Source organism: Bactrocera oleae, chromosome 6 (assembly GCF_042242935.1).
Source record: "Bactrocera oleae isolate idBacOlea1 chromosome 6, idBacOlea1, whole genome shotgun sequence".
Classification (NCBI taxonomy): Eukaryota; Metazoa; Arthropoda; class Insecta; order Diptera; family Tephritidae; genus Bactrocera; species Bactrocera oleae.
Window position 1 is genome coordinate 68,220,402 of NC_091540.1, and position 14,756 is coordinate 68,235,157.

At 34.9% G+C, this 14,756-nt stretch overlaps 1 protein-coding gene across 1 annotated transcript in view; it reads left to right on the plus strand.

The window, feature by feature from the left end:
* The first annotated feature begins 601 nt into the window (after positions 1 to 601).
* The window catches only part of dyl (transmembrane protein dusky-like), a 31,043-nt gene continuing 16,888 nt past the window's right edge, over positions 602 to 14,756 (plus strand). Inside the window, exon 1 of the mRNA XM_036364419.2 lies at positions 602 to 1,153. The gene's annotated coding sequence lies outside the window, so the exon portion shown is untranslated. The remainder of the gene's footprint in view (positions 1,154 to 14,756) is intronic.

The window sequence follows — 14,756 nt, forward strand, 5'->3', positions numbered from 1 at the left end:
TAAACTAATGGTTGATATTATTTTTAGCTAATAAAAGACATGTGGGCACATCGAATCTTATTCAAAATACTGCAAAAGAAAACAAAATAAACTATTATCATTGAAACAGACTGCACTCACGAATAGAGTGGACTGAGAGGCGTGCCATCATGCGACACATTTTAACTCTCACTTACAACAATTGCTAGCTAAAGCAAACGCGTATCGCATTAGTGAGAATTGGTGAATGTAATTTTAACTCTCTGCCACAAATGTGCCTCTCCGCTGGAGCTGGTGTTGAATTGTTGAAAGATAGTGTGCTCGCATCGCTGCTAATAGAGCGTCATAAGCTCAAGTTGAGGGGTTGTGCAACAAATGAGTGTATGAGAAGGACCGTACAAGTAAACGAGCTTAGCGCTTTTGCAACACTCGCACAACTATGGTACGATCACGAGCAGTGCTCTCTCGATTGCAAAACGATGCGCGAAGCTCGATGCGCTCCAAGTGGTGCTCAGACAGAGAAAGCAAATGCGAGATTGTAAAGTGAAGAAAGAAAGGGGGTCACAACTTTCACGCGATATAAAAATCATGATACCAATTCGGCCGGACCGCATTTTCACGTCAACGCTGCGCCTAAAGAGAGGTCGTCTGTGTTTTTGGTTTTGATTCGCTTGCTGAAACTTGTGGAACCGAGTCAAAGTGTAAATTAAAAGCGCTTGTGAATTTTTGACGTCCTTCTAGTGACTTTAGATGAAAAGTTAATAAAATAAAAATTGATTAAAAATTATATATTTAATTTGACTACCAAAAATCACGATTGTTTAAAATTGAAAATCAAAAGTGTTAAGTGCAAAATTTCGCTTCCAAAACTACTATTGCAATAAATATTGTGCGTGCGAAAAATACACTGTTTTGAAAACGAAAAATATAGAAAATTTAGAACCAATTGTAAACCGTTATTTGAATTATACAAATAATTCGAAACGAAAGTGATTTAAAAAACACGATACGAAAATAGAAGCAGTTGAAAAAACAAATAAAAAACGTTAACGTGCCATTTGGATTTAACGAAACACACCGTTCGATAGAAAAGCAATAAACTAGCAGCGCAAAGAGCAAATCCATTGCAAACCCAGAAATACCAGTGAAAGGATTACAGCAACTGCCCAAGCAGGTGAGTTGTTAAATGCGAATCGTGATGTTTGCGAAAAAGTTTAGTAATTTTTGCAAACTTTTTTTTTTTTTTTATAAATAACACCATTTAAGTGAAAATATATTGTGCGTCAATAATTATGCCAATAGTGGAGAGTACTCGAAACAATATAGTTACAACAAATTTTTACCAAAATAATTCAAACAAGCAACAAAAAGTTATATTAAATTTAAACATGAATTTTCTAAATTTCACAAGTCTTTGAAACCAAACATCAAACTTCGAATCTATTTAGGAAACTTTTTTTTGTAAATGTTTTTCGTTCCCTACAGTCAATAATTACCACCAAAAAAACACACATTTTTATTAGCAGTTGGGATTATGCGGTCATAATAGGTAGGTGCTTTATGGTTTTTTATGTTTTAACACATTTTTTTAACTCTAGCAAAAATGCATTATTTTTATTTTATGTGTGAAAAAAATTATAAAGATTTAATTGAAATTTTTTTAAAATTTTAAATCTAAAGATTGAGTTACTACTATTGTTTTAAATTCAATTTGATTTTTAATAATTTTTTTTTTTTGAAAAATCAACCAAAAAGTTTTATGGAAATCAAATAATTTTAGTTTTGTTTGAAAAATAAGCTTGTGTATTTTTTACTTCAGTCATTGAATATGCAGATGTCCTGAGATGTATTGTTTGATTTTAATATTATTTCTCAATGTGTAAAATTATTAGAACTATCGAGAGATTTTTTGTTAAAAAATTTAATTCTGAGAGCTTAAGTGAGATATGCGCGTTGAAGTAAACAGTATTTCACCATAACCTCAAACAGACGAAACATCGTGATGGTTGACTTCAAACCTGTAAAACAAAATTTTAGCACACTGGAAGCAAAAACTATAATGCATGGGGATACTTCGACACTCGAGAGATTTTCGAATGTCACAATTCATATTAAATGGTTATTATGATAAGATATCTCTAAAGTTAGAACCAACTCTGTTTTTATATTCCTATATCGTAATTGAAAGAAAAACATTAAGTCTTCAGTCAAATGCAATATAAAAGTTTTAATTACATAGTTTTAAAACCCGTTATTCGAAACGGCTTGTTTCATAATTAATATTCAGTTAACATTAAAGTTTGGACTAACTTCAGATTGTTTGAACTATCGTTTGAAACTCATATTTTATTGAATCACAGCATTCAAGCCCATTTTAAGTACGATTTTCAAACTTTGGAAAAAACATTTTATGGAACTGGGTTTGTAACGCTTAATATACTTAATATACTTACGCACTCACACTTAAGAAAGTTGCAAATTACAAATACACGAAATTCAAAACTATCCCAACAAATACAACTAAGGCAACTTTGATCGAGAACTATTACAGTTACTCTACGACGCATAGAGCTTCGCATAAAAGTTGCAACGCATCTGCTGCCTTACGAACATACCCACATCCACACACATATTTAAGCGTATAGTTGAACATTTTCGCTGCAGTGGCAATATGTTAGTGCGAGCGTTTGCGTCTTGCTCTTAGTTGTGGTGAAATTTCTCCACAACTTTAATACGCGCGCGTGCTTTCGTGCGAATGAATGAAAGTATGGAATTATCCATCGCTCATTGTGGCTAAAGACTGATTGTGGTGCTTTTTTTCTTGTTTGGTTTTTATTTTTTCTTTGCATTTATATCTTAGCTTTTTTGTTTTTGTCTTGCTTGCTTTTGCTTAGTTTTGTTTCAACAACGTGGCTATAAGATGCTTGAATGGTGGGTTATATTGACGGCGTGGTTTATGCCAATTTTCTCTACTAGTTTTCAGCACTGATGGCAAGACTGCCGACATTGTCAATAATAACAACAACTACAACAACAATACATAACTACATCATCAATTTTCTTAGCTAAATCGCCTTGGTGTATTGTGGTAGCTGTTACTAGTTGGGTTGAAATAGTTGTTGTTTAGTTGTTTTTGTTTTAAGCAGAGCCCCCACTGCCACCACAGTTGCAGCAGCGATTAAAAATCATCGACACAATCTCGTGAAATGAGTTTTGTTTGCAATTTTGCTCCACTTTGTGTGGCAATTCTATACGTTCGTATGCATGTGCGAGTATATGCGTGCGCCACTATATATATATATATATATATGTGTGTGTGTTGTAAAGGCAGAAAATTTCAAATCTATTCGTTGGTTGGCATGTATGCGACGCTGTTTTGTGCCGTGTTGCGTTACAATTCACATTACGATCCAATTGTTGGCGCTTTACTGGCGTCTGCTGCTGCCGCCATTGGTGCTACCAAACCGCCAGTTGGCAACTTTCATCGCCAAGTCGGTTAAATATTGCTTGTGTGTTGATGAGCGTGCCACCAATTGTTGCTGCTGCTGATTTTGCTGTTGTGGGCAACCTGAAATCGTGCACCAAAGTGACAGAACAAGTGCAAGTTACCAGCATCTCGCAGAAACCAACAGCATCGTGGACATAGAAGTGCATTAATATGTCCATATGCTGTATATATAGCTGTAAACAGGGTTGTATGTGGCACCAAGTAAAAGAAAGTAAATGCAATACCGGCTAGCGCCACTGTATTAGATTCATAAACTTTAATGCGTCTATGCTGCATATGAGAACACAAGCAATATTCGCATTGCATGTGCCACAGCAGGTGTCATCTGATTGTGTGTGCGGCATGAGTTGCCTCCGGGCGGCCCTTCATTTCGTCAGCTCATTGTTTCATTTGACTGCGCATTACCGTTACAAATTTTACACATTCGAGCGACAGCTTATTGCTGCAACATTTTTGCGCAGTCAAGTGTTGCGCTGCTTTGTTGCAATGAAAATGGAGAAATACTCTTGTTGCCTATCAGTCGCGGGATGTTCGGGTACGTAAATCTGCCATTGTTTGAGAAATCGAGCACAAATATCTTAATAATATTAATTAAGCCTTGAGAATTGTTTACATATTTACACATACATTTGCATATGTACATGTTAGATATCTCTGGTAGAGTTGCAATCAAATATAATTATCTTATGAATAAGTAAAATGTATATTAAATTTGTGGAAGTCGGTCAAGGCTGAAAAAAGCTTTTTTAATCAACTTGTTGTAGATAACATTCAAATAAAAGTGAAATATTGAAATATTAGGTTCTGATGTAGAATATAAATTGAATTTTTAGCGCTTAGAAAGCTAATAACGCGTGCGTGTAGTAAAAAATAAAAAATAATAAAAAAAAATATAAAAATAATTTAAAATTGCCATATTTTTTGTAGAGTTATATATTTCTCAAAGCAATTTTGTTACTTAAAAAAAAAGAGATGTGGATTTTATAAACACTTCTTTCTTGATTACTTGTTATCTACACATGAGACTAGCTTAGAGCAGTATGGAGATAAGTAACTCAATTTTTGTGAAAACAGTCTGTAGTTGCGGTCATACACGCAACATATGCTTCTGTTTTAAATCTCTTGCAACAGTTTTTTAAAAAATTTTTTCTTATATACTCTATTAATTTATAATTTCTGTTCCATTATATGAGAAATTTTTGAAAGTTTTGCCAATATTTATTACAAAGAAAATCGTTTGATTAATTTAATATATTTTTTAATTTAAAATATTTAATAAATCATTTAATATAGAATTATACGTCAGTTTCATACAATATAAAAAGTATTTTATGGGGTGAGCCCCTTAACTGATTCTAATAAAAATATCTTAGTTTGTCCTCCTTTCAATTGAAATTTGTTTGAAGGAATATATTTACTTACATGCTAGTTTCGATAGACAAGATGAAAGACAATATATAATATAAAATATTTAATTGAGAAATTATTTAAATTAGAAATAGTGGAAGTCGTAGAAAAGGCTGTGATGATAATAACAATAATAATAATAAAAGGAATAAGCATAATTATATTGATATTTCCTACGCACTATTGTTATTTTGTCTTAAGCGGTAAAATAATTACACACACATATATAGGCACATACTCTTCTTTATATATGTATGTGTTTGTTCGGTACGTTGCAATTGAAAGTGCGAAATTACTAGTTGGTAGTTGGTGGGCTACACGCTTGGCTGGTTAAACTTATTGTAGTTTGCTAAAAATTTCTTTTTTGCATTCTTTCATTTGGTGGCGGCTGGTGAGCACTTGCTACAGACACCAAACAAACACAAAGGTAGCGCTAAAAGCAGCCGAGAGCAAGAAAGATTCATATAAGTCGGCATAGTAATTCCACTTACTGTACTATACATATACACACAAACACATGCAGATGCATACATATTGTAGTATGTGGCAGTGCATTGTGCAAAAATGCGCCAGCACTTTAAGTCAGACCAACAACGCCTTCGACTTTAACGCTCGTCGCCGTACGTACGTTCGCTGCCAACATTGCCAATACGGATGACTTGCTTGTCTTTTTGTAATTTAATAATAAAAATGAAAACCACTTTCTTCGCATGCCTGACAAACGATCCGAGGAAAACCTGGGCACTGCAGCGGCACTGTCACTGCCTACATTGTTGTTGTTGTTGTTTTTGTTGTTGTTGCTGTTCTTGTTTTGTTTGCAGTTGATTCGCTGCATGCGCATCTGGTGCACAATGACGGCCAACAAAAGCAGCCACAACACACATACTCACAGACGAACGTATAAAAATAGTAGCAACACGAGTAATAAATTGCAATAGCCGAGCACATAACAGCAAGAACAACCAACAGGCACAACGGCCATAACAACAACGCAATAGTGCGCGCTAAGGCCGGTTGCAAATATGTATGTTGCACATACCAGCAACGTATGCTCGTGCTGCATGTGCATGCCTTACAAGAAACTAAATCAACAACAACAGAAATTGCTGAAATTGGGTCAATAATTAGTGCGATGAAATGTAGTGGCATATTGTTGTTGTTACTGTTGCCATTGCTGTTTTTTCGCATGCAGCGAACGTAAAAATAACGGCAATTGCTTGGCACCGTATGCCGAAGACACCACAATCAGCTACCGGTTTTCCATGCAGTCATTGCTTCCCTGCTACTTCGGCTGCCGTCACTGTCGCGGTCGTTGCTGCGTAACGAAGCATTGCAGTGCCGCCTGTAATGTCTACACTCGCCAGTTACGGCCGGTAACTAGCAACAGCAGAGGATATAAGTAAAATAACAAAAAAAAACTATAAAAAAATTAAAAAGAAAACACACAATCAATACCGTTAACATTGGCGAAGAAGAAAATAGCAGTGGCGAAGGGTGCGGGGAGTTGCATTGAAATTTAATGCCATGCCTGTTTGGCACCGTGTGGCAGCCGTCGTGGTGGAAGTGGCAGAAAAAGTGCAACGAGCCCTTGAGTTTTTACTTTCATTTATTCATAAACCGGTTTCTGGGTTCGTTAGCTTTACTACGAATGGCCAACAGCAACAGCAACAATAACAAAAGCAGCAACCACCACCATTGCTTGCAACATTTGCCCAAGCTGCTATTGAAACAGAAAGTATTGTCCGTAAAAGGTGAAGTGATTGCCTTTTATCGAGTTACTTTTTTCCATTTATTATTTATGACTAACGTTTCTTCTAATATGTTGTTGTAGTTGTTGTGTTTATATGATACAATTGACTATCACTGCCATTTTACACACTTTCTTAATATAACTGTAAAGCGTAAACACTCCACACTGGCAAGTCATGTTGCTAGCTTTTGCTCGCTCGTCTGTTGTTAGTTGTAAAAGTGATTGCAAGCTTTAATTAACGGTGTTAAAGGGTTATGCATAACTGCACAAGTAATGCACGTATTTAACTATTTTGATGTATTTGACTGCGATTGCGCGGTTCACTGCATAAACTGTGATTATTAATGGAAAATAGACAACTTTGACTTCTTCTAGGTATGCTTTTGTTGGTATTATATTAACTAAAAATATATTGTATTTTCGAGCTCAAAGTTCTGGAACAATTTTAAATTAATTTAATTCATTATAATAATTTGAAGTTGCTTTTCGATAAAATATTTGGTGGAATATAAAATGAAGCAATATGAATAACAAGGAAGAAAATTATATACTATACAAAAATTCCTTATTACTTGTAGAACTATGAAAGGTCAGCTTGTATGACAGCTATATGTTGTAGTGACAGGTAAGAAGCTACACTATTGTAAAACAGAGATTCTTCCGGAATTTTATGATAAAGTCAACCGAAAGCTCGAAAATATTTATATTAGGTATATGGGGGCTAAGAAGCGTATTCATCCGATTTTACCAGAGCATGCTTTTGTGAATAATATTTCCAAATACAATACTAGAACTCACAAACTGACTGATATGTTTGGCAAAAAATCAGTCACATGCACTGGTGTTCACATATTTGGTGTCTGGTTCCTTGAAAAGTTATAGTCCGATTTTAACAGTTTTTGGGCGTAAGATTAAATACCTTGAGAACACTATTTGTGCAAAATTTTACTCTAATGACTTCATTGGTGTTTGATTAGTATGCTGTAAAGTGAAAGAATCATAAGGAATTTAAAAGTGTGTTATATGGGAAGTAAACGTAATTGTCAACCGATTTAGTCCATTGTACAATACTAATAGTTAGATAACCTTACACAACAAATTTATTTGCTATTGGTCAAGTAGTACGTGAGATATAGGATTTCACTTAAAAGTGGGAGATGCCACGCAGATTGTACAATTTTTACACCGGCTCCCATAAAGCCCTTCCCTGACATCTTGCTCTAGCGTTGTCTGAGACAGTAATCTATGCCAAATTTTGTGAAGCTATCTCGTCAAATAAAAAAGTTTTTTACACAAGCACTTGATTTTGGTTGGTCGGCAGCTTTATCTTTTTATCTTACAGGGAACTAGTTCGCATATATACAGGCAGTCGGAAATGAGTAAATCGACTCAGCTCGTCACGCTGATCACATATACTTTATAGGGTCTCCGACGAATTGTAACAGCCAGAACCAACTTCGTGACAAACTTAATATACCTTGTTCAGGGTATGAAATTAAAAAAAAAAACAAGTTCTTCGAAGCTAGCTTATACAACTATGAATTTCCAAATATACCCTTTGATATTTTTTCTCGGAAGGAAATATGGAACATATGCATATTTTAAGCTTGAGACAGTTCGTTTAACTTGTACTGCTGCTGGTTTCAAAACCTTTTTAGACAATATTTTCTATATATTTTATTCCCGCTAATATGGCTTTGCTAATTGTTGAAGATATAGTATAGTAATCTCTAAACATCTCCTTAGTGTTGGTACTTCAATTACAAATAAATCGGCATAAAATGTAATAAAAAACAACATTTCCATTTACACGAAACACTAATCGCTTATGTATGAGTGTTTGTATGTGTTTAGCTGTGCAGGATTTTTCACTTTCCCTATCGGAATAAATAGCTAGCAAATAGGTACAAGCGCCAACGCTAACAGAGCACGCCACGCCTCGTCTCACAGGGGGCGACTGTCTCTGGATAACTGCGCATGCATATTTATGAGGAGTCTATAACCATACCAGCCGCTGTGTACATATGCACACACATGTGTGTATGTGTGTGTGAATTGAAAGGCAGTAAAAGTAGATTTTATTTGGGCTTTGCGGCAATTCGTCTGCTTTAACTACAACTGATTCGCTTTTCATCGTTAGTCTGTGGCTCAGCCGAGTACATACATACGTGTGTTCACTTGGGCACTGGCGGCACTTGCTGCATACACCTCACACAAACACATATATATATACACAAACAAGTACATGTGTTGACTTGTGTGTGCGCGTATTATCTTTTAAACGATATTGTTGCAGTAATTGTTGGCCGTTTCGTTGTCGTTGACAAAACTGGAGCAAAGAAAATTAATTGTCGTCATGTCTATTTTACTTAATTCAAATGCTTATCGTGTGGCATAAGCGCAAGTACACCACTCCACGGGAGTCACACAGCACCTTCGCCACACTAAAACACTCCGGCACTCCCGTACTTCAAGCCGTGTTGAGTGATATCAGCTGCCAACGGCCAAGCAATAACAATGGCTCAAAACTTACAGTTGGCTTAAATGCTCCTGCGTCAGTGGCAGCATTTGCTGTTGTTTTTATAGTTGTTGCTGTCAGTGTGACTGCGTTTGTTGTGCTTTGCATTTCGCCGATCGCATAAACGATAGCAACAGTCGATTAGGCGTTCTACGCTCGACGCTGGCTTAATGGCCGACTGCTGGTTTGGCCTTTGCTGTGGTGCGAAAACGGGTTTACAACGCCGCCGGGTCTATCTGGTGCTAGTGAATGCAAAAATTACTGGCAATTAGTATGAAAGTTTTCAACTATATTTGCTATTAAAATGTTGTAAATTTCCAAAATAAGTTGACTGACTGGCTGTTGGCCTAACTCTGACCGTCTGGCCGGTGTTGCCTGCATAACAGCATATGCAGCATGGCAACGCTTACATATTTACAACACTTTTATTTAAATATGTGCACATAAATATGTTGCATATAATATATAGTACAACAACAACATTGGGCGTTTGTACGTGTGCGCACGTTTGAAGATGTAGATGGTGAGATGTGTGTAAAAATGCACAGTTATCAAAAATGTTTTGAATTACTTTCACGAGTTATTAAAAAATAAATGTCTAACACTTGCACAGGTGCAGCGTAAATGGTTTAATTGATGTTGTGTAGTTTTTGCCTCTTTATTGGCACAACTTTATAATTGTACGAGTATGCGCACAAGAGGCGCATGTTCACCCAGTGGGATATTGTGCACGGCGCTTAAACTCGACGCTAACGAACCAAAGCAGTTTACTAGTGCTGTGTTAAGTGCTACATACTACGTTCAAATTATGGTGCTAGTAAAAGTGGTTCGTTTACATACGTACATATTTTAATTACAGTATTTGCCATAGACATACTTATATAAAATAATTATAATTTTTTACAATAAAAAATCCAATTTCCACAAATCCATTTGCACAGCTCCAAGCGGTAAAATAAGTTAATAAAGTTATATATTATTTAAATATATTTTTAATTTTCTTTCAAACACTTTTATGCATAAGTGCATATATACTTGTTTATATATATACGCAAGAAGGATATATATTCATTCATTTATTAAAAATAATAAAATTAATAAAGAAGATTTAATCAGAAGAAATAGTGCCCTTAACGGTTTACATAGTAATAATATTATGGTTATATAACTTACAAAACCCAAAAAATATATTCAAATATGGTCAAAAGCTCTCTGTCTAGTCCAACTGTTAAACCAGAGACAGACTCCCGCCTAGTAGCAGTGTTCTTTCACCCTTACCTCAGGTATCAAAGCGCCTTTGCTTGAAATTTTGTGTTTTCAATGGAATCACGGTTAGAGAATCGTTAAAAATAATGCAGAAGACCTGAATATTTTGCAGAAACGACATCGAGTAGGCGTTGCAAAAGCGATGCTTATCAACGTAGCTGAGGACCGTACATTCATCAAACGCATTAGTACTGGTAACGAGATGTGGGTTTATGAATATGACGTCAACTGTTCAACAATCTAGCGCATGGTGTTCCGAAAGTGAGGCGAATCTGATAAAACCGAAATTCACTAATTTGTTAAAGGCATTGGAGGTTATCACAGCCGAGGCTTATAATATGTGTATGGGGAAATTTTATGAATCGATTGCATGGTTGATTAGCTCAAAATGTTTATAGTGGCGCCTGTGCGATAATTCGATTTATATTAAAATGCGTGAACACGTTTTTTTGTCAGTCCGGGTCATTTTTGATCAGCTGGTGTACATGAAACTGTATATGAAACCATATAATTGTGAGAAGTGGTCCAATAAAAAAAAATTTAAATGTAAAATTTTTAGCTTTTCTTTGATCGTTTGGTCCTCAGTAAAAGATTTGTTCGGAAGTTCGAATTATGTACAGTGTCTTTTTTTGTCATTAGCATAAAAAATGTTAAAGCTTAAGTATATTGTTTCTACTAATTGATACTAAAATAGTTTGCAGATTAAACACTTAGATACCAACTGAAATATTTACCACGAAGCGCATATCAGCCGTTTATTGACCTGCGCGAACAAACCGTAAATATACTTGGAAATAATTATAAACTATTTGAAGACATATTTAAAAGCAGCAAACAGCAAGCAACAATTTTAACAAAGTCAAAAAGACATTCCAAGCATTCTCCAACAAAACCGCAATTTCACTTTCACAACTACCAAATGACGCGTAACCACACATCATTATAGACCTGCAAACATACGTACATATATATACGTGCATACTTATATATATAATACATATGTATATTGTTTCACTTTTCCACATAGAAACAAGCAAACAAATATGAATTTCTTCTAAAAGCATTTCAAACGCTGATTGTACATAACTGTATGTGTGTATTGTCAATGTCAAAGCGGCATTGGTGTGTTGAGCAGGCGCGCGCAAAAATTTCTAAGCATCGATCAGCAATGAATGATAACTGCGAAATGACGCGAACGAGCAGAGAAAAAAAACGAATTTGACAAATTCAAAAGAGCAAGTTTATTGGCAGCATCCATTCGAAAGTAAATAACAACAAACACATGCGCGCACATGTACGTGTGTGTTTAGCAGAAAAATAACAATAACGATTAACTGACTTTAACCAAAATTGGATTGGCATCGATTGGCAGCGGTTGTGGCTGCGGCTGCCTCCAGTGACATAGTGGTAATTTTTCTCTGCTGGTGTTTGCTTTAGCCTCACATGTACGCGCATGCGCATATTGAAAAACAGTGGCAACAAGTGGCACGCTCGAACAAGCAATCGCTGTCTTTTGTTGTTGTCCGTCCTCATGTAAGATAAATCGTATCGGCATGGTTATCTACGCGCTATGATCAGCCAGATCGGTCGTGATGGCGACAGCATCGTCGATGTAAACTCGGACGGTTAGTGATTCAGTTAACTGTTGTTGGCGTTGCACCAACTATACATATGCATATATATGTGTACGACAAGTGCGGAGAAATTTGTGCATATATATCTCATATATCATATCCATCATATAATAAATAAAATTTGCGTGTGTATGTGTTTATGAAGAATTTGAAACCCGCATAAAAATTAAATGTTGTATAATGTATGCGTAGCTAAACCGTTATTCCATTTGCGAGTCATAATACAAATGCGAAAAATAAAAGAGATAAAAATGCCCAAAAACACTCAATGAAACATCGCTTTGGGCAATAATTTCGCCTAATCGACGACTGGCGCATACTATGACGAGCAGAAATTCCGAATTCCTCTACGTCATTAATGCTTAACGTTGTTTCTTTTGTTTTTTGTGCAACATACATTGTTTCACATGGCTTTTAAAAGTCTCTTTATACATTTCCATAAAAACGAAACGGCACCCGAGGCGCCCATTTTATTTGCTACGAAACAATTAGCAAACTAACGCACTTTGGCGAAACTAACCGTAAACCAAAATATAGTAGACAAAAACAAAAAAGAGAGAAATAAATTTACTTTCAAACTATTTTTAGAGCAAATATGGTAAAGATAAAATGGAAAGTGTGTTTACAAATTGCCAAATTAGCAAGATTAGAGCAGGTACTTTTGGGGTGGCAATCAAATATTTAGTTAAGCTGTAAAGTAGAGGAAAAGGTTGAAAAAGAAATTTATAAAATAAAATATATATTTTTGTAGTGAAATAATTATATTTTTAACGATTTTAGTTGATATATTAATTTATTTTACTTTGTTTTTGTGCCGTATCACAAAAATCTTTTTACCATGCGATCAAACTTGACCGTGACAAAATAAAGCGACAAAAGAATAACATTTTCACATATTTTAATACAAATCTTTATTACTTTTCTTGAAATAGCCTCCTTTCCATATACTTGTTATAAGCCTTGGCTGGGATGACCTTCAGTACCTTCAGCTAGTTTCAGGTTTTTTCGGTTTCCTCTCATTTTTAGACGTTCTTACATATTGTCACAGTTTCATGACAAGCATGCATTTCTTGACCTCAGCTACGTTGTTAAGCATCTCTTTTGCAAGCTCTACACAACGTCGTTTTTGCAAAAGATGCAGCTGTTTTGGTACGGTTTTGGTCTAGCATGGTCTAGATTTCATACCTAAACATTAGCCAAAATGTGTTGAGTTGATCTGTAAGAGATGTTAAAATTCTCTGCTACCTCTCTGAGGTAAACACGACGATTTTCAAGCATTGTTTCCTTAAATCTTTCTATGTTAACAGAGGTGGATGGACGACTCGCATAAGGCAAGTTTTCGATGACTTCACGACCTTTACTGTATGATTTATGGCTCTCAGATACTTCTGTGTGAGTTAAAGTAGGCTCACCACAACACTTCTGCGACACCTGCAATAATTCAGTACTCGTTGTTAAATTTTTTTCATTATCCGCAGACAAACCTTTCACGGCGTCAACCAACAGCTGCGAAACACACAATAATTGACATATGATCAAATTTCACACCAACTGATAAGAAGTAGAACCTATTTTGGAAAAAAAAAATTTATCAAATATAAAATTTTATTTTATTTCATCAAGGAAAATTTAAATTAAATTTAATCACAACATTACGTTGATTCTATCGCTAGACTTAAATATTATATTTCAGTGTAACTTTCATAGAACTTCCAACTAGACTTGAATCTGGCATTTAGTAGGTAAATAATTTAAGAATGCATAAATCTACTCGAAAAACGTAGAGTGGTTAAAGAGTATAAATTTAATTATAAATTCAGAAAATACTAATCCAAAAAATTGCTATCAGTTAGAGGTTACAATATATCTTACAATAGTATTTTATAAATTACAAAGTGAAAACATCGATCACATGACAACAGCAACCTGAAGTTAAAATAAATTTTCTCTCTCTCGTATCCGGATTGGTCACAATCAATGGCAGATAAACTTACAGTTTAATGAAAAAAGTGAACAATGAGAGCGAGCAAAGAATAAATAAGCGAATGTGAATTATTTGTCGGACTGACTTAGTATTCTTTGTCACAAAGCTACTGCTTGCGACAGCTCAGCCAGCTCACTCTATCATAGATTTTCTAATAATAAATCAGTTGAAGAAATTATTGGTACTGGCTCACCTAGTTTGATTCGGCGTCTGTTGCTTAGCTCAAATATTTGCGTGTGTATATGTGTTCGTTTGCTTAACCGATGCGTAAAACCATTTGGTTGACAGATTTAGTGGACTAAAATGGGATGAACGTTATAATATGCATATGTAGAAATATAAGGTCAACATACATTCACATTCACTCTTTTAAATTACAAAAATTAAAAACTACATATATTTGTAATTATCCAAAGCAAAACTATTATTTTTTCTGCTTATTTTTCAAATTGCATTTCTGAGAATAATGTTTAACAAAAATATATATTATATTATTTAATTGATTTTGTTTTATTCGCATAATTTATTCAGTCGTGCATTAAAACTGAAATTTATTAACACCGCTAGGCTTAAAAAGCATTAAAATATATAGTTAACCAAGATAAGCATGAAAAATAGCAGACAACTAATTGACCAAAACTCAACGTAACGCTGCACTAAACAAATACACAACAACAAATCGCAAATGAGAAAAAAAACAGCAATAAATC